Genomic DNA, 25,689 nt, shown 5'->3' with positions numbered 1-25,689 from the left:
AAAAGGGGGGGGGGTGGCTACTCTTAAGAGCTGTAATTCTTAAACCCTTCCTCCAATTTGGATGCTTATTATTATTATTATACAGTATTTATATAGCGCCAGAAGGTTTGCTCAGCGCTATACATTATAGTGGGGACAGTACATGAGACAATACAGTAACAAAACAATACATGAGGGGTTCGAGGGCCCTGCACTTCGAGGCTTACAATCTAGGAGGGAGGGGAAAGTGGTACAGGAGGAAGTGGCTGTGGGGGATGGAGTGGTAGAAGTAGTGGAGTAGATCGGCCGTTAGGTGAGGGTGGGGTAGGCTTCCCTGAAGAGATGGGTTTTCAGGGTGCGCCTAAAGGTGAGGAGGGTAGGTGACAGTCTGATGGATTGGGGTAGTGAGTTCCAGAGGATGGGGGAAGTCCTGGAGAAGTCCTGCAGTCAGGCGTGGGAGGTGGAGACCAGGGAGCTAGAAAGTAGGAGGTCTTGTGAGGAGCGAAGATTACGGGTTGGATGGTATTTGGGTATCAGGTCGGTGAGGTAGTTTGGGGCAGCGTTGTGAATGGCTTTGTATGTCAGTGTTAGTAGTTTGAATTTAATGCGTTGGGCAATCGGGAGCCAGTGGGGGGAATGACAGAGGGGGGTGGCAGAAGAGGAGCAGTTGGTAAGGTGGATGAGCCTGGCCGCTGAGTTCAGGATAGACTGAAGCGGGGATAGTCTGTGATGAGGTAGGCCGGTGAGAAGGGAGTTTCAGTAGTCCAAACGTGAAATAATGAGGGAGTGAACGAGTTGTTTAGTAGTGTCTGGGGTTAGGAACGTACGTATTTTGGAGATGTTGCGGAGGTGGAGTCTGCATGAGTTTGCCAACGGTTGGACATGGGGTTGGAAGGACAGGTTTGAGTCTAGAGTGACACCTAGGACTTTGGCTTGCGGGGTGGGACTGATGGTGGCGTTGTTGGTCATGATGGAGAGGGGGGGCACGGGCTGGGGGGAAGATTAGGAGCTCGGTTTTGGAAAGGTTCAGTTTGAGGAAATGGAGCGACATCCAGTCTGATATGTCATTCAGCAGGTGGGTGATACGGACGGAGACTGAAGGGGTGAGGTGAGGGGTGGAGAGGTAAATTTGCGTGTCATCGGCGTAGAAGCCGTGGGAGTGTATCAGTTTGCTGAGGGAGGAGGTGTAGATGGAGAAGAGAAGGGGCCTGAGGACAGAACCTTGGGGGACCTCAACAGAGAGTGGGAGAAAGGGGGAGGTGGTAGCATTATAGGTAACGCTGAAGGAGCGTTGGGACAGGTAGGAGGCGAGCCAGGAGAGAGCGGAGTCTCTGATGCCGAGGGAGTGTAGTTTATTGAGGAGGGGGTGGTCAACTGTGTCGAAGGCCGCGGAGAGGTCAAGGAGTAAAAGGACTGAGTAATGGCCATTCGCTTTGGCGGTTAGCAGGTCATTAGTGATTTTGAGTAGGGTGGTTTCGGTGAAGTGTAGGGGATGGAAGCCAGACTGTAGTGGATCGAGAAGGTTGTTGTCAGTGAGGTGGGCGCTTAGGCGAATTGTAGACTAAGCGCTCAAGGAGCTTGGAAGTAAATGGCAGCAGGGAGATGGGTCTAAGGTTGTTCAGGTCGTTGGGGTCCAGGGAGGGTTTTTTGAGTATGGGGGTGATGTGTGTGTGCTTTAGGGGGGGAGGGGAGGGGAATGCGCCAGTAGAGAGGGAGAGATTGAAGATGTGGGTGAGGGAGCGTAGTATGGAGGAGGAGGGTGCCCGGAGGAGTTGTGTGGGGACATGCCCTCAAATTAAACCTGAGTGTGCACTTTCAGCCCATATCCATTATATAACTATAGCTAGAATATGTTTTGGTAAATACCTGAAAAAAACTAAGTGTGCCTGTGTCCAAATATTTGGGGACTTAACTATGTGTATGTATGTATGCATGTACTGTATGTGTATGTATATTATATATAGTGTGTGTGTGTGTGATTTTGCTCTGGCAGTCCACCGTGTAGCAGTAAAAATGCTATAGGGCAGAGGGGATCTGGTTATAAATTCTTTGCAAAGAAATTAAATCACAGAAGTTGCACTTTTATACCAGTTTATTAACCGGTTAAAAATTAGTGATCCCAACACTGTACCTCTAGGTACAATACTAACAACCTTAACCGCCTCCCGCCCGCCATATAGTAATATGATGGACGCAAGGTGGTTCTCTCATTCTGGGAGGACGTCATATGGAGGGGACATGTACACAGATCATCAGAGCACTGAGGATCTGTGTGCCCTGATGATCTGTTAGCCCCAGCAGCGCCAACTGTCAGTGTCCATCAGTGCCAACTCTCAGTGCTCATCCATGCCACCTGCCAGTGCTCATCAGTGCCACATTTCAGTGCCCATCGGAGCTGCCTTTCAGTGCCACCTATCAGTGTGCATCAGTGTCGCCTACCAGTGCCTAACAGTGCTATATATGAGTGCTGCCTTTCAGTGCCCATCAGTGATGCCTGTCAATGCCCATGAGTGCCTCCTCAGTGCCACCTATCAGTGTCCATCAGTGCAGCCTATCAATGTCCAACACTGCAGCCTCATTAGCACACATCAATGAAGGAGAAAAATCACTTATTTACAAAATTTAATAACAAACACTAAGAAAAAAACTTTTTTTTTTCCAAAATTTTCAGTGGTTTTTGGTTTAAGAAAAAATAAAAAACCTAGAGGTGATTAAATACCACCAAAATAAAGCTCTGTCACAAAAAAAATGATACAAATTTCATATGGGTACAGTGTTGCATGACTGCACAATTGTCAAAGTGCAACAGCGCTGAAAGCTGGAAATTGGCCTGGGCAGGAAGGGGGTATAAGTGCAGTGTAGGCTAGTAGTTAAACTATTACAGTATTAATCTTTACTCTCCCGAGTTCCATTTTTTTTTTTTGAGAGTGTCACAGTAAAACATATCTATCTCTAGAGCAATATTAGGGAGTGGATATTGTGACGATCGCGGCGTCAGACCCCAGCCCTTCTCACCAAACACGTGACTGAAGGACTAGCCAATCTAAAACTGCCCTGTCACGTGCATAACAATGCCACGCCCAGCTGCACCCGGCACAAAACTTTTCCAGCTCACCGGACCACAATCGATGTACCGGCAGCCTGAGAGCGATTGTTACTGGATCAGGTTAATTACGCAATTAGCCCTTCACACTGCCACCACCTCCTTTTTGTTTTTTTTTTTTAAATTTAAATATTTATTAAATTTTTTCATATTAATACAAAAACCCAAAGGGAAAAAAATTCTTATACAAATAAACATTTATGACGTTTCTACCCTTTCCCTTACTATAAAAACTCTTTTCTTCCCCATCCCACAACCCCTCCTTCCCACCCCTCATCCCCCCTCCTCCCCCTCTGCAAACTCTAGCCCATTCTAATCTCTTGAGGCTTTGCTAACATGTTAGTTTATATTTTCCTATATTTCTCTTTTAATCTTGCTCTTTCCCACTTTTCCCACCTCCTAGAATAAACTCTCATCCTATCTTCCTGCATATGGTATGATCTTTCCATTCTACCTATCTGATTTACTCTATTAATCCAGTCTTCCTCCTTCGGTACCTCCGATTTCCGCCAAAACTTGGGTATCAACCCTTTCGCAGCATTCAAGAAGTACCATATACCTGAATCTTTATATTTATTTACAGATATCTCCACATTGTGTAGGAGGCACGTCGTTGGGTCTAACCCTATGTCAACTTCAGTTATTTCTTTAATCAATTTGACTATTATCCTCCAAAAAGCCTGGATCTTCGGGCATTCCCACCATATGTGAAACACCGTGCCGATCTCTCCACATCCTCTCCAACACATATTTGAATTTTCCCCGTTCATCTTGTGTTCTACACTCGGTGTAATGTGCCATCGTGTCACACACTTATAATTAACCTCAACCTCCCTCATACTAATATTATCGTGTATCAATCTAAACAACTTTCTCTGTCTATCTTCGTCAAACTCAACTCCCATATCTCTTTCCCATTTTGTTATAAAGTTTAACTTTGTGTTTGTGTCTAATTCTGTGAGTATTCTATACACTTTTGAAATACCGTGCTTCCCATCCTTTCGTGTCTCTAACAACTTTTCAAACATATTCCACTCCTGTTTTATTCTCAGGGGTTTCGGTAAATTTCCAATAAAACATTTCAATTGATGATATTTCCACTCATCTATTCTAATAAAAATATCTCCCTTCTTCTCTATTAAATCTTTAAGTGATCTCAATTTCCCCTCCACCAAAACATCTCTCAGTTGGGTATCCTCCTTTCTAAACCATCTCCCTGATATCTTATTCTTTCCCGGGGGAAAGTACTCAGTATTTGTGAGAGGCATTAATATAGAATTGAATTCCCATTTCATGTTTTTGTGTAAATTGTCCCATACCCTAAAGACATTTAAAGTGTAGATACTTGTACTTTCTTTAATTCCCCTAAACTGTGGTGGAACCCATATCATCTGACTCAATCTAATGCCACTAAGATCATTCTCAATTGTTACCCAGCTTTTCCCCTTATGGTTAAATGTCCAGTCATATATTCTTGCTAAGACCACTGCTTTATAGTATCTCTTGACATCTGGTAGACCCAATCCCCCTTTCTCTTTAGTCCTACTCAATGTTTCATATGCTATTCTAGGTTTTTTATTCTTCCATATGTATCTTGTTAACATTTTTTTCATTATCTTAAAGAAGGCTTCTGGAATTTTAATTGGTACCATTTGAAATCTATACAGTATTTTAGGCATAATTACCATTTTGACTAAGTTTATACGTCCTATCCAGGATGGATTTCCTCCTTCTAGTCTTTTTAAATCTTCCCTGATCTCGTTTATCAAAGAGATATAGTTTAATCTATACAAATGCTTAGATGAGGCAGTGAGTTTTATTCCTAGGTATTTTATCTCTTTTTCTCTCCATATAAAGGGAAATTCTTTTTGTAGTTTTTCTTTTTCATTCTTTGATATATTAATATTCAGGATCTCCGTTTTCGTTGGATTAATTTTTAGATTTGATAGTTCACCGTACTCCTTCAGAATCTTCATTATATTTGGGAGAGTTATTAGGGGATTCCCCACATAGAACAACAAGTCGTCCGCAAAGGCCGCAACTCTATGTTCTATGGATTCTATCTGAATTCCCTTTACCGATCCACTTTTTCTTATTATTGACAGCAGAGGTTCAAGTGATAGTACATATAGTAAAGGGGACAGTGGGCAGCCCTGTCTTGTACCATTAGACATTCCAATGGGTTCTGATCTCTCCCCATTTACCGTGATGATTGCAGTAGGCTCCCTATATAATTTACTTATCCATTCTCGCATTCTAACACCTATCCCCAGCACTTTTAAGTTGTCCATCATAAAGCCCCAGTCCACTCTATCAAATGCCTTCTCTGCATCAATTGACAAGAGCACCACCGGGGCCTTCCCTTTTCTACTTTTCTGAATAAGCATCAGGGTTCTCAAGCCGTTGTCTCTACCTTCTCTCCCCGGTACAAAGCCCACCTGGTCTCCATGGATCCATTCAGGCATCAGATCCTTCAACCTGTTTGCTAACACCTTTGCATACAGTTTAGTGTCTGTGTTCAATAATGAGATAGGTCTATAGCTGGAACATTGAGATGGATCTTTTCCCTCCTTGTGAATAAGTACTACATGGGCCTGTAGGGATTCTCTCCTCACTTCCATCCCACCTCCCAAAGCATTCATATATTTCTCCAGCTTGGGTAACAGTACTTCACTAAATTTCTTATAGTACTTAACTGTATAGCCATCCGGGCCTGGGCTTTTTCCCCCCGCTGTGCTTCTTAATGCTATTTTAATTTCTTCCTGGGAGATTTCTGCGTCTAGAGCATTCAACTGTGCTTCACTTAGTTTTGGTAATCCCGCATTTTTTAAGTATGTCATCTTTATTTCATTAATTCCCTCTTGAGCTTCTTTTAGAGGGCCTTGGGGACTAATATTATATAACTTTTTGTAATACTCCGTAAACACTTTAATAATCTCTTTATTTGAGTGGACCAGCTCCCCCTTTGAACTTTTTATCTTTTCTATATAGTTCCTATTTTTCTTTTTATTCAAAGCTCTCATTAGATATCTTCCTGGTCTGTCTCCCCATCTATATCTCTCATTCAAAACCCTGTTGTATACTCTTCTCTTTTCCTCATCCATCAACCTCTCTAGCTCATCTTTTTTATCTAATAGCTTCTGTCTCGTATCTTTTGTTATTTTCTTTTTATGGGTCTGCTCCAAGTCCAATATTTCTTTTAAAAGCCCACTGACCCTCTCTCTTCTTTCCTTTTTCTTCCTTGCTCCTGCCGCTATCAAGATTCCTCTTATGAATACCTTGTGGCTTTCCCAGACTGTAGCTATCGATACTTCCTCAGTTTCATTCTCCTTAAAGTATACCTTAATCTCTCTCTCGATTTTCTGAACTACATCCTCATCCAGAAGAAGAGCCTCATTTAACCTCCACCCTAATCCTCCAGTCCACCTTCTTCCCCATCCCATTTTCATTACGACCGGGGCATGGTCCGAGAACGTCCTTGTCTCTATGTCAATTTTAACCAGATGATCTATAAGTTGATGGTCTATTAAGATGTAATCTAATCTCGAGTATATCTCATGTGCATTAGAGAAGAAGGTATAGTCTCTGTCTTTCATATGCGTTATTCTCCAAGTGTCCACTAGTTGATATTCATGCATCGCTTTTTTCAAGACTCTCAGAGACCTACTCCCCTCTCTTTGCACAGAAGAGGTATTATCCTTTTGTGGGTCCATACAGAGATTTAGGTCTCCAGCTACAATCAAGCGCCCTTTTTTAAATTCCATTAATTTTTTCAACAGGCCCTTCATATACATCTCCGGATTTTTATTAGGGCAGTATATATTGGCTAAAGTACACTCAATCCCCTGCAGTCTACCTTTTAAGAACAAAAACCTCCCCTCCGGGTCAGTTCTTCTATCCTCCAGCTCAAATCTCATATTCTTTGCCAAACCTATTGCGACCCCTTTTGCTCTTTTAATTGGAGAATCTGCATAGTACCATGTTGGGTAGTATCTGGATTTCAATTTCACGTTTGCGTCTATCTCAAAGTGCGTCTCCTGTAAAAATACCACTGACGTAGCCCTGTGATGTAACTCATTAAACAACCTAAATCTCTTCCCTGGACAACTCAGCCCGTTCACATTATAGGTTATAAACTGTATTTCTTCCATCATTCCCAATTAACTCCATCCCTCTTCCAAATTGCCTCTTCCTCTTTATCCTTTCTGTCATACAGAGTATTACCCCAATACCTCCTCCCCTCCCACCCTCCCGCCCAACTCCCATCCCCTCCCCCCTCCCTCCCACCCTCCCCATCTCCCCCCTCCCCCAACTCCCCCCCACCCACCCACCCCCAAGGCCTTCTTTGCCTTTGGATCATACTCCACCTCTGATCCCTACCTTGGAGGTTCGGCTCCGCTCATGGCCGCTCCCCTTCCCCCCCTCCTCCCCGGGGTCCCTTTATCTGATAGCTCTCTATTTACTCTTCCAACTAGCTGCCACTTTCCTTCCCTACTGGTATATAAGTCTCCCTCCTCCACTTCCCAACCCGGTATCTCCAGTCTCTGCAATCCAAATTTATCACAAAAATTTTTCATATCTTCCGGAAATCTCAGAGTTGCCGAAATTCCATCCCTCCAACCGATCAGACTCGCTGCTTGTCCCCATCTATATTTCACATTATGTTTTTTCATCTCTTCTAATAAAGGTTTCAATGTTTTCTTTCTTCTCAAAGTCTCTGCTGTTAAGTCCGCAAAAATTTGGATATTTTTCTCTCCATATGGAATATTTGTTCTTCCCTTAATCTTTCTCCATATCTCCTCTTTATCTCCAAAATTGTGGAATTTAACTATTATATCTCTTGGTTTTTCAAATCTTTTTTCTTGTTGGTACTTCTCTATCCTGTACACTCCATCCAGTTTAAACATCACCACCTCAGCTTTATCCACTATGGAGTTCAAGATTTTGCAGATTAACTCTTTTAAGTCCTCCCCCTGGGTCAACTCTGGGACTCCTCTTACTCTTAAGTTATTTCTCCTTTCTCTATTTTCTTGTTCTTCCATCATAAAAAACAATCTTTTTTGTTCTTTTCTATTGTCTATTATCCATCTCTCTAATTTTGGGATAACTTGAGCATGACCCTGAACTTTTTCCTCTGTTTCCTCCATCCTGGTTAGCAGTTGTTCTAATTCTTCCCGGATTATGCCCATCTCTTGCTTTATTGATAATTCCAAATTTTTAAACATCTCCGCCATTTCCTTTTTATTTGGTATTTGCAGATCTCTTTCAATTTCTCTCGGCCCTATACCTTCCGGTGGTTGTTGACTATTATATACCGGTCCCAGGGAAAGTCTCGGACTATTATCCAGACTTATTTCCAGTTCACTTTTTTCACTCACTCCTTGAGGTCTTTCTGGGGTCAAATTTCCTTGTGGTATATACTTCTTAATCGAACCAGTTTGAGGGTTCTTAGACCCACTCCCTTTTGTATTTTTACCTTTCATGTCTTCAGCTCCTCCAAACCTTCAGACCCTCCCAAGGAATCCCCAATTTCCTTCTCTCAGCTTAGAAAATACAATTTCCTTTTGCGCCCAATGAAAGCATTGCTTAAATCTGATGTACAGAGAAGAAAAATCCAATACATAAGTCCAGGATATAGAGAGTATATAGGGAGTATATAACAACCCCTGCAGTATACAAAATGTTATCACTCACCCTCCACACTGGAATACTTTTCAGTATGCAGTCCTCTCCTATAGTTGTCTTTCTTTGGGGGATTCCTTTGGGTCTCTTTAAGCCTTTATCTTTCTTTTCTTATTTTTCTGGGTTGGAGGAGGTAAGGGAGCAAGAGGGATGGAGGTGGTATAGAGGTATGTAGCACCGTTCCACTTTACACCTCTACACATCACTCACTTGTCTCCCCTGGGCTGCTGGACGCCGGGAAGCCGGCTGTTTCTTCTGCTCCCAGAGCTCCTCCGCGGCTACCCACGTGTGGGAGCCGCTATGTTCGTCTCCCGGGCAACCCCAGTCCTGCTCCGGAGCTAACGCGAGAGACGCCGAGTGAAAGAGGAACTCAGCCGTCTCTCTTCTGGGCTCGCCGCCACGCCGTCTCCTCGACCACACTCCGACTGGGTAAGACTCCAGTAGGCTCCAGCAGACTCCAATGCTGCTCCAGTGCAGCTAGTTATGGGACCGGGACCTCATAGGGAAGATGTTCGGGGAAGGGAGCGAGGAGTACTTACTCCACGCTCTCCCGAGCCGCCATGTTCAGGCTCCACCCCCCTCTTGATTCTCACCCTGCTGTGTGTCCACCACCTCCTTTTTGTACAGAGAAAGAGGAAACTCGGCAATATTAGCAATAACACTATGATGGTTGGATAATCGTCTGTATACCACTGTCACTGCAGGCAGGTTATACAGAGGGTTAAACACACACACAGTAGTGCTCTTCAGCGGCAGGCAGGGGCGGACTGACCATTCGAGCAATCGGGCGCTGCCCGAGGGCCCGGGGTCAGTAGGGGGCCCCATGAAATTCCCCTGGTCCCTTTTTTATAGGCTTTTTTGGGTGTGCTTTGAGTGAGGGCAAGGACACAGGGGCCCCATGATCTCCTATTGCCCGGGGCCCCATGAGTTGTCAGTCCGCCCCTGGTGGCAGGAATTAGTAATTTGCATTAAAGAGCTTTAGAAACAGTTCAACACTTTCAGAAAGTAAGATTTGTTACTAAAAGGTCAAAAGGGTGCAATAAAAATATTTACAGAAAAAGATGTAGCATATATATATATATACACACACACACACACCCACCCAGAGAACAACTGCACAGCAAAGAGATAACAAAAAGAAGTTTAGGTAGATAAAGTACTTGCCAAAAAGTCTTGGGTTAAGCAGCTTCAGGTTTCATGAGCCAAAAGGGATTTCTTATCTCCTACTGTCAGTTTCGATGTTAAAGCAGGGAGATTCTTCAACTCTTACACACAGCTCAACTTAGCTTTTTCTAGGAGCTCCACAGGGTTTTTCCCTGGAGCAGTAAATCAATCGCGTCATTTGAGGAGGGAGTTTGTAGGTGGAGACCCAAGCTATGACCAAAAACTCTCATAGCTTATATTATGGTTCATAATTTACCCTGGATACATACAACATCCTATCCCAGGAGTAGATTATTACGCAGAATCTCCTGCTGAACGGTAAGACATGAATCACAAAATCTCCGCTTGAATGGTTCAGAAGATATAATTTTCTGCTCTCCTATATATGTCAGGTAGGGAATGTAATATATCAGGAGAATGGCCTTAAATTAAGCTGTCCGAATATGGGCTCCATGTTTAGGTAGTTATGTCCTACCTGAAGATGTACACTTATATGCAAAAATGTGTTTTTAAATGCAAGTCTGTTTTTACGACTCTCTGGAATGCCTCTGAGCTCAGTGAAGGACTTGGTTTATAGCTTTACGATATCCCAGATTGCGAAGTTAACAGGCATCTAGGCACCAGCTACGCTGGGGTTTTTATAGCTCTGGAGCTCTCCTGCTGTGCCTTGATTGCCTGTGACCTCCGTCATCACCTAGACCACATGTCACCCAACAGCGAGCGAGGGGGGATGAGGGAAGCTGATTTGGGAGTGAGAGATACAAGATTGGAGGGGTTTGGAGCAAAATGGATGACCGCATCCATATCTGTATGCCCAATTGCTACAGATATAGCTTTCTCTCTTTTTTCCTTTTATTCTTTATACTGAGATGTGCCAATGATAAGTACTTACACATAATACATCCATCAATACAGAATTAAAATGTAAGCATTAAACCTACAAAGTAAATAAATGTAAAAAATGGCAACAGCCAGCCAAGAACAAGTCCAGTGCAACTGTAATATTCAAAATTGAAGGTAGCGCTAGACTACAGAATAAGGACCGACACACTGTCCGCTGGAGAATGAGGTCTAAATACACTATGATATGGAATGCTTGTGTGGGGTGATGTAGAAGGCCAGTGAGAATTAGAAATGCCCAGTGCTCCCACATCGGTGTGGTACCAAACTGTATGCTGGAAGGCAGATATGATTCTGTGAAGAGAATGAAGAGGTAATACTGAACAGAGCACCAACCTCATTGTCTCCGGTAATTGCAAGTCATTGATGAAAACGGTAAATTTCAAAGTTGATCTATGCTGCGCACCCGTGCAGGGTAACATACTTGACAAATAGTTCAGATTAAGGCACATTTCACAGAAAGCAGGGACATTAGAAGGAATGCAGAGACTTCATAAACCTCCACTAGCCAGGGTTTTCAATAGACTTCTAATGAGTACAAAATCAGTGTATGGTGTTGCGTTGCTCAAGCTACATCCTGATCCACTCAAACGAAAACCAAACTGTATAAAACAATATATAGTGCTGGTCAAATGTATAAATGTACAAATGTACAAGGTGCTTAGCCCAGAATTACAGAGCCATAAAAAAAAAAAAGACATTCAGAGAAAAAGGAACTTTAAGCACCAAAACTACAAAAGAAAAAAGGTTTTATATAAAATTGTTTATTGAAAATGGTACATCAATGAAAAGACAGACAATACATAAAACATAATTTCTGATGCAAATGGTTATGATTGGACTATATATCACCAAAGAAGAAAACTCCAACGCGTTTCAATTAATGGAATTTATAATTTGAATCTTCTTCAGGGAAAAAAGGTGAAATGCCATAAGCAGTATTCTAGAAAATAATAAAATAATTCAATAAGGGTGAGAAAAAAAAAACACCATATGAAGAGTAACTCACATCGCCATTCATAAAAACAGAAATTCAGAAGATCCTTCCTGGTTAATTCCACGCATCGTCTATGCAAAAAGACACCTCAGTGGTCCAACTGAGTGAATGAATGCTAAACATGATCATAAAAACCATAGATTACATACGTTAAGTCTGTTGGCATTCTATATAATATATGTGAAGAAAAAAAAAAAAGGAACTCGCATAAAATTGTCTAATAGAAGTCAATAGGGAATTGGAAAGGGTAACACAGCCCTCTATCAAGCTCTTAAATCAACCCAGACATCTAAAACAAAATGGCGATTGTAACGGAACCGGAACCCAGACCGTACTGAGTTTTTTCGTTATGCTCCACTTCCCTGTCTGAACAACATCCTTGGAACACACCACCCACTCTGATCATGCAGGAAAATAGAGACAGCAAACAGGAATCCAACTCTTTTATTTTTACACAAAACACAAGTTATATACACAGGGCGGGGAAACACAATCAGGAACAGGAAACACATCATCAGCCCGCCCCATCAGTGGGGTGGGCTACAGTATGGGCAGGAAACACATCATCACCCCTCCCCATCCAACCAAGACACAGAACAATGCAGCAGCACATGGCAAGGAAAAAGGACAGCCATGTAGCCGAGAACAAAGGAATAACCACATGGCAGTACAATAGGCAACCACATGGCAGGGACAAAGGACAACACACCAATACACAATAGACATTCACTTACACACCCTGTACCCTAACAGGCACAGGGTCACTTAAATATAAGAATTTGGGGAGATGATACAGAGGTCCCCCCACACCCAAAAGTCACTCCCGTCACAGTGATATCCATGTGAGGAGAGGCAAAAATATAAAAAAACTGCTTTGTCCTGAATAAAATCAGTAATCCACTTAAAAGTGTACAGATGGATAAGTCAATAAAGGCAATAAATATACCTGGACTAGATTACTGATGAGCTTCCTGTATGAGGTATCAAAGTGTGGAACCAACAAAATGTTTCCACAAATGATCTCTGAAAGGTATACAGAATATGAGATACTTAGTATAGCTACTCATAGAGATCAAACAACAAGCTAATAACAGATTGTATACCTCTATCTTGTATCAGGATGGACACAGCCCAGAGAACCGCCACAACTACAGCTCCCACTTACAGAAAGTGAACTGAGACTAAACCGATTATATAGCCGTTAGAAATCAATGAAGCCACATGAAAAAACACACCAGCTGTTCATTAGGTGATCAGTTAAACACTCCGACACACGTGTGTGTCCCAGAGTTGCCAAGCAACATATCTCCGATGCAAAGGGAGACAGAGAAACAAACATTCAACCTAAGCAAAGGAAACCCCCGTTCCAGGAGTGATCGTGCATGGGGGCCACATGTGCCGGATGCACAGCAATGCCTTAGGGAAGAGCAGCAAGGATCACTAAAGGAAAAAAGAAACCCAAAAAAGAAATAAGCAATATACAAACAATGGTAAAAATACAGTATAAACGTTCTCAAGAGAGACTATAAGGTGACACAGCAAAAGGGAGATACCAATATAGAGCAGTCACAGGCAAAACACAAACTATCCATAATTAAACAGAAAAATACAAAAAATTATGTAAATACAGAAATCAACTCCATTTTATAATATTGTCAAGGATCCGTCAAAGATCACCCTGTCACGTGTCCACCACACGCCACGCCCACAGCGACTAGCTAACCATGACGCACGTGTGCGGCCGCGACAGGGTGGTAAAGAGGGAATAAATGCGATTTACACTTAAATATCTAAAACTGTATATAAGATCAGCCGTGATACCTTTCCACAGCCCGCACTATCTTTGGCCACCACTAGATGGAGACTCCACTCCAATCCAGCTGGTCGACCACACACTGGCAGATATGATCTTACATACAACCTGGTGCCCTGATTAGAGTTGAGGACCAGCTTAGTAATCACACACCCTCTGCTAAGGTCCCTCCAGCTATCCTAGCTTGAACCCGGTGTTGATAACCCTTCCACTGTCCACACATCCCCACACCAGACACACCACAAAAGGTAGCCTGCCACCACCCAACAATTTATCCACAGAATGGTCTGTTGAGACACCCCACACACACAGATCTCCGTCTGGCCGATCTGTTATCTTTTACAATCTGCCCACACACAGAACAATTGCATACAGATTGGCAATGAGCTTACCCGAGCGGTTTAAAGGCACTAAAATACAATACAATCTAATCTCCCCGATCTAGTCTCTCCTAAGATATGAGCACGTGCTTAAATACACAGAAGTTCACTAATTAATTTTAAGATTTAATTTCCCAAAGTGGGCAGTGCATAAAATATGTACAAAATATAAAACGTTACAGAAAATACAAAAGATATAAGAAGACACACAAATGACTAATTACTATAAAATAAAAAGGGAACAAAAAGACACTTTACCCTGCGGCTGGAGCAAGCCAGAAAATCAGCAATCCGCTAGTCGATCGACCAACTCCGTACGGATCACCAATGTCCAAATGTCCGTGCGCTCAATTTATTGGGATTTGGACATGGGCGGGACATTAGTCTTCGGCCAATTGACTCTGGGGGAGGTGGTCCTGACCTGCCCACAAGACGTACCATGCATGGACCTGCCCAAGTTCAATTGGGCCAAGACTGGCCTGAACACCAAGTCGGGGATTGGCTTTCCGACACCAGCGTGTCAGCCCGATCGGAACAGTACCAAACACCATCAGACTGTCGGGACCCCGCATCATCTAATCATTCCATGCATTTTCCTGGCTTTCTCTCCAAGCCACAAATATGATTCTTATATGCAAATGTGGCGCACAGCAGGCCCTGCGCAATGGAAGCATTTCCATCTCTCTCCAACTAATATTTCAGCTTTTATAAGAGATTAAACATACTCCTTTTATGAACGCATAAACCTAGCCGTCCTATCCCCTATAACAAGTTCCTAAACAGGTTTTCCCAGCAGGTGATAATTTCATTAACACAAAGGTGTGACATCCAGGAACCTGGCTTTTGACTAATTAATGCTAATTGATGCTAAATGATGATTGAGTCTGTAAGGCCTATTGAGTAATTGTGTATACATACACATCTGTATCCCAGATCAATTGATGACCATTGCTTGTACAGTCTATTAATTTCCCTACTGCCCAGGGGCTCAATATACATCCTTAATTACCAGACTGTTCCTGCACACACCTTTGCAATGAAAGGGCCTGACATCTAATCTACTCAACCTGTTATGGCTATGATTCCATATTTCCACTGATCAAATCTTTATCCACTCAAATCTTACATGTCCGTTACGTTACAAATATTTTTTTAGAAACACAAGGCCAAACCCCGCATGTAAAACACAGCAAACCAATAGATTCCTACATGCTGAAACTTCCACTGTCTCCCAGGATGGGTCCCAAGTTATAAATCTATCTTCATATATGCTTTCCTCATGTGAAAGAGGTTCTCTCTTTGGGTTTAAGTTTTTATCCTACCATCGACATTGATAAATTTGATACCCTTAAGGATATTCAATTGTTTGCTCGCAAAGTCATGTTACGTATTGCCTATGATAAATCTAGAGATGTTATCACTAAGGAAAAATTATCTATTCAGGAATGTAGAGCAATAAGGGATCTTACTCTTTTATATGAGCAAGTAATTCAGTTTAACTGATTATTTGGAGACTCTGCTTGAGACCCAACCAGATCCCGTTTTACAAATTAAGAAAAAATGTAAAAAGAAATCTGATTTTTTTTTTCCTTTGGTCTATACTAATCCAAATATAGCGGCATTTTTTAAATGTACTACAAAAGCCATTGAAAACATCTCTCCCATCTCATCCAAACAATCCAATCTGACCCCAAGACAACAACAAGCTCTTTTAAGATTACAACAGAATAAAGACATTTATTATTAAACCAGCCAACAAAGATGGTAATACCATCATTATTATTCAAATTACAGATCATTAGTAATACCTCATCTGTAATATGCAGTTCAGTTTTGGGCACCAGTTCACAAAAAAGAACAATGAAGAACTGGAGAAAGTACAGAGAAGGGCAACCAAACTGATAAGAGGCACGGAGGAGCTCAGCTATGAGGAAAAATGAGAGGAACTGAATTTTTTTTTAATGGTTGAACTGGATGGACTTTTGTCTTTTTTTCAGCCAGACCTAACTATGTAACTATCATTATGGACAACAATTGTCCTATGATACCTGGGAGTTTGTTTTCAACAAATTCCCATGTATCCCTTCTTTCTATGCTCTTCCCAAAATGCACAAAAGATCTATGGACCCTCCAGGGCATCCCATTATATAGGGAAACCAAAGTTTCACTTAAAATGTGAGTAAGTGGGTGGATTTGTTTCTGAGACCTTTTGTATTAAACTTACCATCCTATATCAAAGACACAATACATTTTTTGCGTACCATTGAAAATTTGCATATTCCTATCTCTGCCATTCTGATAACCATTGATGTAGAGGCATTATACTGCTCGATTCCTCATGACAAAGGAATCTGTCATTAAACTTTTTTTAGACAGAGCATGTTACATTCTGAGCTTTTGTTTCATTTTGTTCTGGATGTTCTTGCAATTATTCTTTAACATAATGTTTTTATTTTTGATGGTTCCCATTTCCTCCAGGTGCAGGGCGTGGCTATGGGGACATGCTGTGCCCCAACCCGCACCTGGGGGACTGGGAGCGTCATTTCTTCTTTCTGAGCAATTTTCCATGTTTCTGACCACATTTTGACTTGGTTGAGATGCATTGATGATGTGTTTTTGATATGGGATGGCCCAATTGATAAATTACAGAAATGTTTGAAAATCATGAACTAGAACAACTATAACCTGGCTTTCACGATGGCTTATAAACCCCAAAAAATAACCTTTTTGGATGTTGAAGTTGCCTCAGATTGAACACTTTCCAGCAATCTTTATAGAAAACCTACAGCTGGCAATACTATTTTAAGAACTAACAGTTTTCATCCCTCACATCTCTTAAATTCAATTCCATATTCTCAATATTTAAGATTAAGGTGGAATTGTCAGAATGGCACAAATTTCAAAATTGCTGCTGATGATTTAAGACAAAGATTTCTTGAAAGAGGCTACTCTAGGAATTGCTTACGTAAGGCATTTAATAGAGCTCTAAAACCATCACGTACAAAATTACTTTTTGAACTATCTGTAAGAAATGCTAGGCATTTAGAAAATCCTCCTGTTAGAATTATAACAGCTTATGAAAATCAGCATTCCTTGTATATATTGTTTGTATACTGCTTGTTATTTCTTCTTTGGTTTTTCTTTTTTCCTTTAGTGATCCTTGCTGGTCTTCCCTATGGCATCGCTGTGCATCCAGCACGTGTGGCCCCCATACACAATCACTCGTGGAATGGGGGTTTCTTTTTGTCCCTTCTTTCCTTTGCTTAGGTTGAGCATTTGTTTCTTTGTCTCCCTTTGCATCAGAGATATGTTGCTTGGCAACTCTGAGACACACATGCGTGTCGGCGCTTACACCGGACCAGAAGTGACGTTCCGATACAACGCAGGCGCTGGAAGTGATGTCATGCCAGCCCGGATGTCGGCTGTGGACATCTTTAGTGAGCTGAAACTGTCTCCCATGCACTGAGTGTTTAATTGATCACCTAATGTGCAGCTTGTGTGCTTTTTCATGTGGCTTCGTTGATTTCTAACAGCTATATAAGCTGTTTAGTCTCAGTTCACTTTCTGTAAATGGGAGCTGTAGCTGTAGCTGTGGCGGTTCACTGGGTTGTTTCCATCCTGCTACAAGATAGAGGTATACAGTTTTTTATTATTAGCTTGTTGTTTGATCTCTATGAGTAGCTATACTAAGTATCTCATTTTTTGTGTATATTTTAGGGAACATTTGTGGAAACATTTGGTTGGTTCCACACTTTGATACTTCATACAGGGGAAGCTCATCAGTAATCTAGTCCAGGTATATTTATTGCCTTTATTGACTTATCCATCTGTACACTTTAAGTGGATTACTGATTTTATTCAGGACAAGGCTGTTTTTTAATATTTTTACCTCTCCTCAGATGGATATCTCCCTTTATTTCAGATGTCTGCGTTGATTTAAGTGCTTGATAGAGGGGTGTGTTGCTCTTTCCAATTCCCTTCTATTAGACAATTTTATGTGAGTTCCTTTTTTTTTTTTTTTCTTTTTTCTTTACATATATTATATAGAATGCCAGCAGACTTAATGTATTTAATCTATGGTCTTATGATCATGTTTAGCATTCATTCACTCAGTTGGACCACTGAGGCGTCTGTTTGCATAGACGATGCATGGAATTAACCAGCAAGGATCCTCTGAATTTCTGTTTTTATGAATGGCAATGTGAGTCACTCTTCATATGGTGTGTGTCTTATTTTTTTTTTTTCTCTCCATTATTGAATTATTTTATTATTTTCTAGAATACTGCTTATGGCATTTCACCTTTTCCCATGAAACAGTGACTTGACAATATAGGGTAGAGGTAATAGTTCAATAAAATCTCTTCAGAAATACTGGTGAAAAGCATTTTCCTACTGGTGAATGAGCTTACTATCCCAGTGCTGTAATTATTTCAAACCGTGTGCACCACAATATCCATGATTTTTAGATAGACCCTCACCTTCGTATATTGACCTGTATGCATAGACAGGTCAAATAGGCATCTCCCCCCTTACTAGGGGTACGGTGGTGTAATGCAAAGCTGGACGCAAAAACCAAGAGCAAGTCACACACACTGCACAGGTACGATCAAAACTAGCACTCACACTATATTTTCTAAGCTTGTAAGGGACACTACCAAGTGTAAAACTGCCCTGGCACATCATGCAGCATTCACTCAGCACCCCAAGAAATAACAGAATCTAACTGCAGTGTTCTTGCAATGTCAAAACCTCCACTTTTATTATCACAACATCCAGGAGGATATTTCTTATGGTCATCACAATCTGCATAATAACACACATAGTAATGTGAGTATTACAGCATGAAATAAACACATCTTTTGACAGCATCACAGCATAGAATTAATACATTACGAAAGCTACGGGAAGAAAGGAAGGAAGAGACCTCATCGAACCACAGTGCACAGGAGATCGTCGAGAAGCCCGACCGACCGATGAGTCCATGCAGCTTTGGCAAAAATCCCAGCATCAGAGTGTCCCCTCATGCGTGGGATGGCTTCTGATCGCGTCGTCTCCAGGCCCCTCCTAAATACACCGCTCAGTGCTTCTGGCCACAATCCCAGATTGGGCGGCACCTCACCCGCTCCAAGATGCTCTGTTTCAGATAACATTGAAAGGTTCTGTAAGGTAACAGAGTCCCACCCAGTCACTTATCACTGTCATGCCATCTAGCAGGCCTAATAAACACATGATCAAACTTATCTACATACTGCCATCTAAGTTTTCTCTAAGTTCAAGATGTTTAAACTTTATGGCAATAAGTCCGCCAGGCGGGGGCCAGATAAAGTAACAAACAAGTCTTATCTCCTGATTGTAGCTATATCTTGTGACTCTGCAAGTTTCCCTGTATTAAACACAGGACAGGGCTTTCCTTAGACCAGTGGTTCTCAACCTTTCTAACGCCGCGACCCCTTAATACAGTTCCTTATGTTGTGGTGACCCCCAACCATAAAATTATTTTCGTTGCTACTTCAGAACTGTAATTTTGCAGTGGGAGGAATAGTGCCTCATCATTGGTGTCAGTGGGAGGAATAGTGCCCCATCATTGGTATCAGTGGGAGGACTAGCGCCCCATCATTGGTATCAGTGGGAGGAATAGCGTCCCATCGTTGGTATCAGTGGGAGGACTAGCGCCCCATCACTGATGTCAGTGGGAGGAATAGTGTCCCATCGTTGGTATCAGTGGGAGGAATAGTGTCCCATCGTTGGTATCAGTGGGAGGAATAGTGTCCCATCATTGGTGTCAGTGGGAGGAATAGTGCCCCATCATTGGTATCAGTGGGAGGAATAGTGCCCCATCATTGGTATCAGTGGGAGGAATAGTGCCCCATCATCGGTATCAGTGGGAGGAATAGTGCCCCATCATCGGTATCAGTGGGAGGAATAGTGCCCCATCATTGGTATCAGTGGGAGGAATAGTGCCCCATCATTGGTGTCAGTGGGAGGAATAGTGCCCCATCATTGGTGTCAGTGGGGGGAATAGTGCTCCATCATTGGTGTCAGTGGGAGGAATAGTGTCCCATCATTGGTGTCAGTGGGAGGAATAGTGCCCCATCGTTGGTGTCAGTGGGAGGAATAGTGCCCCATCGTTGGTGTCAGTGGGAGGAATAGTGCCCCATCGTTGGTGTCAGTGGGAGGAATAGTGCCCCATCGTTGGTGTCAGTGGGGGGAGGAATAGTGCCCCATCGTTGGTGTCAGTGGGGGGAGGAATAGTGCCCCATCGTTGGTGTCAGTGGGGGGAGGAATAGTGCCCCATCGTTGGTGTCAGTGGGGGGAGGAATAGTGCCCCATCGTTGGTGTCAGTGGGGGGAGGAATAGTGCCCCATCGTTGGTGTCAGTGGGGGGAGGAATAGTGCCCCATCGTTGGTGTCAGTGGGGGGAGGAATAGTGCCCCATCGTTGGTGTCAGTGGGGGGAGGAATAGTGCCCCATCGTTGGTGTCAGTGGGGGGAGGAATAGTGTCCCATCGTTGGTATCAGTGGGAGGAATAGTGTCCCATCGTTGGTATCAGTGGGAGGAATAGTGTCCCATCGTTGGTGTCAGTGGGGGGAGGAATAGTGCCCCATCGTTGGTGTCAGTGGGGGGAGGAATAGTGCCTATCATTGGTGTCAGTGGGGGGAGGAATAGTGCCCCATCGTTGGTGTCAGTGGGGGGAGGAATAGTGCCCCATCGTTGGTGTCAGTGGGGGGAGGAATAGTGCCCCATCGTTGGTGTCAGTGGGGGGAGGAATAGTGCCCCATCGTTGGTGTCAGTGGGGGGAGGAATAGTGCCCCATCGTTGGTGTCAGTGGGGGGAGGAATAGTGCCCCATCGTTGGTGTCAGTGGGAGGAATAGTGCCCCATCGTTGGTGTCAGTGGGAGGAATAGTGCCTATCATTGGTGTCAGTGGGGGGAGGAATAGTGCCCCATCGTTGGTGTCAGTGGGGGGAGGAATAGTGCCCCATCGTTGGTGTCAGTGGGGGGAGGAATAGTGCCCCATCGTTGGTGTCAGTGGGGGGAGGAATAGTGCCCCATCGTTGGTGTCAGTGGGGGGAGGAATAGTGCCCCATCGTTGGTGTCAGTGGGGGGAGGAATAGTGCCCCATCGTTGGTGTCAGTGGGAGGAATAGTGCCCCATCGTTGGTGTCAGTGGGGGGAGGAATAGTGCCCCATCGTTGGTGTCAGTGGGGGGAGGAATAGTGCCCCATCGTTGGTGTCAGTGGGAGGAATAGTGCCCCATCGTTGGTGTCAGTGGGGGGAGGAATAGTGCCCCATCATTGGTGTCAGTGGGGGGAGGAATAGTGCCCCATCGTTGGTGTCGGGGGAGGAATAGTGCCCCATCGTTAGTATTAGTGACACAAATGATGGGGCACTATTCCTCCCACTGACACCAATGATACTTACCTTGCTGACCCCTGCTCCAGCCTGGGCTCGCTCTCTCCCTCTCCCATCTACAGCCTGCAGAAGCAAAATTTGCACTTACCTGTCAGCTGTCTTCCTTCTCTGGCCTCTCTCCTCTTCACTCGGTCCTGCAGCTCCCTCGATCTTCTTCAATCTGCGCGCTCTGCCGCTCGGCTCCTCCTCTCCAAGCTCCACCTCCTCGCCGGTGATTGGCCGCCTGTGTGCCTCTCCTGAGCTACAGTTCCGGTGGCCAATCAGCGGCGAGGAGGCGGAGCTGTTGAGTGATCCCGGAGGTGTGGCCAGGTTACAGGGGCAGCATATCATCCCGCCCACAGATCGCGAGACAGAGCAGCGGTGTCTCGGTTCCTAAGACCATCGGAAATATGTGTTTTCCGATGGTCTTAGGCGACCCCTGGGAAATGGTCGTTCGACCCCCAAAGGGGTCGCGACCCCCAGGTTGAGAACCGCTGCCTTAGACAATCATTGATTTGTTAGTTTAAACCAGGCGATTATAGATAAAAATGAGTTGAGGGAATATCAAGCAAATTCAATGGAAAGGTAACATTCCTATCATCCTTTTTTTTTTTTTTTTCTTCCTTTTTCTATAATATTATTATTATTATTATACAGGATTTATATAGCGCCAACAGTTTGCTCAGCGCTTTACAATATAACGGGAGACAATAGAGCAACAATACAGTTCAATACAAGAGGGATAGGAGGGCCATGCTCCTTGGAGCTTACAATCTAGGCTATAGTTACAGCAAAGACCTTTTCTTATTGAAGAATAGATTTTGAATATCTTGGGTGTATTTTAGCTTGTTTCGCTTGATGTCTAGGATAAATGTTCACTGTAAATTTTTGGGCGAATCTTTTTTTACTATAATAATAGAGGTATATAAATCATTTAATTTTCTTACTCTGTATTGCAGTCTGCAATTTTGTTTTTTTGTATTTCTTTTGTTGTATTCTTTGTAACTGTTGTTGTATTCTTTGTAACTTTCAAATGATAAATGTTTGATCAATCTAAATATTTTTAAAATGCCCTTTATTCTTTATGGCTTTTTTAACACTGAAAGTGAGCCACATACAGATGGTTTTTTTTCTTCTTTTTTTTTTAGCCTTTTAAACTATTGTTTCATATGGGAACATATTATGCATTGTGTTAGTATACAGTCAGTTTGAAACATCTCAGTTCCTGTTCTAAGTCTTCTTATGACAATATTCCCTGTCTTGAAGAGCAGCCCTCTGCATTGGAAAATGCTTTTAAAATTACCGTATATACTCGAGTATAAGCCGACCCGAATATAAGCCGAGGTACCTAATTTTACCACAAAAAACTGGGAAAAACTATTGACTCGAGTATAAGCCGAGGGTGGGAACACCAGTGGGAAGAATCGTGCCTCATCATTGGTGTCAGTGGGAGGAATAGTGTCCCATCATTGGTGTCAGTGGGAGGAATAGTGCCCCATCATTGGTATCAGTGGGAGGAATAGTGCCCCATCATTGGTATCAGTGGGAGGAATAGTGTCCCATCATTGGTGTCAGTGGGAGGAATAGTGCCCCATCATTGGTGTCAGTGGTAGGAATAGTTCCCCATCATTGGTATCAGTGGCAGGAATAGTGCCCCATCATTAGTATCAGTGGGGTAATAGCACCCCATTATTGGTGTCAGTGGAATAGTGCCCCATCTTTGGTGTCAGTGGGAGGAATAGTGTCCCATCATTGGTGTCAGTGGGAGGAATAGTGTCCCAACATTGGTGTCAGTGGGAGGAATAGTATCCCATCATTGGTGTCAGTGGGGGGGGTGGAGGAATAGTGCCCCATCGTTGGTGTCAGTGGGGGGGAGGAAAAGTGCCCCATCGTTGGTGTCAGTGGGGGGGAGGAATAGTATCCCATGATTGGTGTCAGTGGGGGGTGGAATAGTGCTCCATGATTGGTGTCAGTGGGGGGTGGAATAGTTCCCCATCATTGGTGTCAGTGGGGGGGGGAGGAATAGTGCCCAATCGTTGGTGTCAGTGGGGGGGAGGAAAAGTGCCCCATCGTTGGTGTCAGTGGGAGGAATAATGCCCCATCATTGGTATCAGTGACACCAATGATGGGGCACTATTCCTCCCACTGACACTTGCTGACCCCTGTTCCAGTATGGTGCTGCTGCAGCCAGCATATGTGGTTGCAGCAGCACCTAAGCACGGCACACTTACCTGCATCTCCTTCACTCGATTTTCGTGGGGCCGCTCAGCTCCGCCTCCTCGCCGGTGATTGGCTGCCTGTGTGCCTTTCCTGAGCTACAGTTCTGGCGGCCAATCACCGTGAGAAGGCGGAGCCGAGCAGCCGCGCGAACATCCAGGGGACGAACCGAATGAAGGAGCAGCTGCGCTTCCTGGACCGGATCGTCGTGGGACCGGAGCCAGGTAAGAGACAGCAGCCCCCTGCCCACCCCTGTACTTACCGTAGTTTCCCTTCTGTTGGAAGGGGGGGGAGCCATCTGCAGACGTTGACTCGAGTATAAGCCGAGGGGGCCGTTTTTCAGCACAAAAAATGTGCTGAAAAACTCGGCTTATACTCGAGTATATACGGTAGGTGTTTTTATCTTCTCAGTTGGTGCATTTTTATCAATTTATCCATGTTATAGCCACTCCTACCCATATTTTCCTTTATATGAATAATTGTACTCTGAATTGTTTTAGATTAATAGATCTAACGATGCATTTCGAGTTGAGGCTACTAGAAACACGCTCATAAATTGTCTGGTAATATGTTTTTAGATTTGTATCCTTTTACTGGTTTAGCGGTGCCATTATACCAGTCAGTGTCAGGGTAGCCCCTTCACGCCTAAGGGTAAAACAAATCTTAATGCCTAAGTAAAATTTTGCATCTTTGACATGTGTAAGTAAAACCGCTCTCTCTCTCTCTGTCTCTCTCTCTCCCCTTGCAGAGGGAAAAAAAACAACAATGTATCTCTCTCCTGCATTCAGAGAGAGAGAAAACACAGGAATGGGGTTCACAGTGACTGATCAGTGTGATAACCAATCAGAGCCTATCACAGCAATCACGTGACCCAGAATCGGGAGTTCTGGGTTTAGTAGGGAATTCTGTGAGTGAGTGACTCGGCTGGCTGGAGCCCCACACGACCACGTTTGTTTTTAACTTTGACAGCTAGGGGGAGGTGAAGATTCCCCGCTAGCTGTCAAAGCAGGGAAGGGGGGAGGAGCAGGGTCCCAGTCATGTTAGATGTTACACCCTGAATATATGTAACTTGTTATGAAGGGTGAACTTATTGTCGTGTACCTGGGTAGTGAGCCTGACGTGAAGAGGCAGACCTCTCGTACAACTCCGGCTAAAGGACTGCTGAGAGTGGAACAGAGGTCGCAGGAGCTCGGCGGGGTATGAGGGCCTGAGATCTGTCCGGAAACAGCTGTTGGGCTGATGAGTAGCAGGCCGGAGCACGGTGCAGATGTATCCGTGCAGGATGGATGGATGCTGGAGCACCGTGTGCTGAAGAAGCAGAGTCAGACGAGCCGGGTTCGATATTGGCGAGACAGATCAGGCTAAAATGGCAGGCAGGAGAATAGTCAGGTCACAGGCTGGGTTCAGTAACAGGAGGTCAATCAGATAGGAGCAGGCAGAAGAATAATCCGAGGATAGGCCAGAAGTCAAGGCAGGAGACGATCAAGCAGAAGTCAGGAACAGGCTGGTTTTGGCAACAGGAATCAATCACGGAAGTCAGGAAACACGAGCAGGGGGAAAAGACCATACGACAATGAGACAACCACAGCAGTCAGTTTAAATAGCCCTCTTAGCGCCAGCATTAATGACAGGCGCGCGAGTGCGCATGCGTGAGCGCAACTGTGCGCGCCTCTGTCCAGGCGCCCGCACATCTGCTCGGCTTGCCAGAATCCTGTGCATGCGCATATTTGTGCGCCGTGGAGATTCACCTGTACTACGGGCAGGCCTTCCCTGACACTTATCCTTTTAACTAAATTATACATCAAACTTTTTGTGAGGTTTTTATCTGATTAATCGAAAAAATAATCGGCCAAATAATTGTTAGTTGCAGCCCTACTATCCCATCTCCCTCTATCACATACAGTGAATATAGTATGTTGTATGAATGAAGTCAGCACTCCCACAGAAAATAACATGCAAAACAAGTTTGTATTGATTGCAAAGCTTAGAAATACTGTAGATTAAAATGGATATTGGATATAAAAGTAACAGCATAAGGTGTACACATTACCGCACATAATACAAA

General features: G+C 43.7%; 1 protein-coding gene across 1 annotated transcript in view; it reads left to right on the top strand.

The window, feature by feature from the left end:
- THUMPD2 (THUMP domain 2 tRNA and snRNA guanosine methyltransferase) overlaps positions 1-25,689 on the top strand; it is a 168,265-nt gene that overhangs the window by 84,976 nt on the left and 57,600 nt on the right. The gene's annotated exons all lie outside the window — the stretch shown is intronic.

The sequence above is a fragment of the Staurois parvus genome, unplaced genomic scaffold, assembly GCF_062004578.1.
Source record: "Staurois parvus isolate SC_StPar_1 unplaced genomic scaffold, SC_StPar_1.0 ptg000277l, whole genome shotgun sequence".
NCBI lineage: Eukaryota > Metazoa > Chordata > Amphibia > Anura > Ranidae > Staurois > Staurois parvus.
This window is presented reverse-complemented; position numbering and strand designations above follow the sequence as displayed.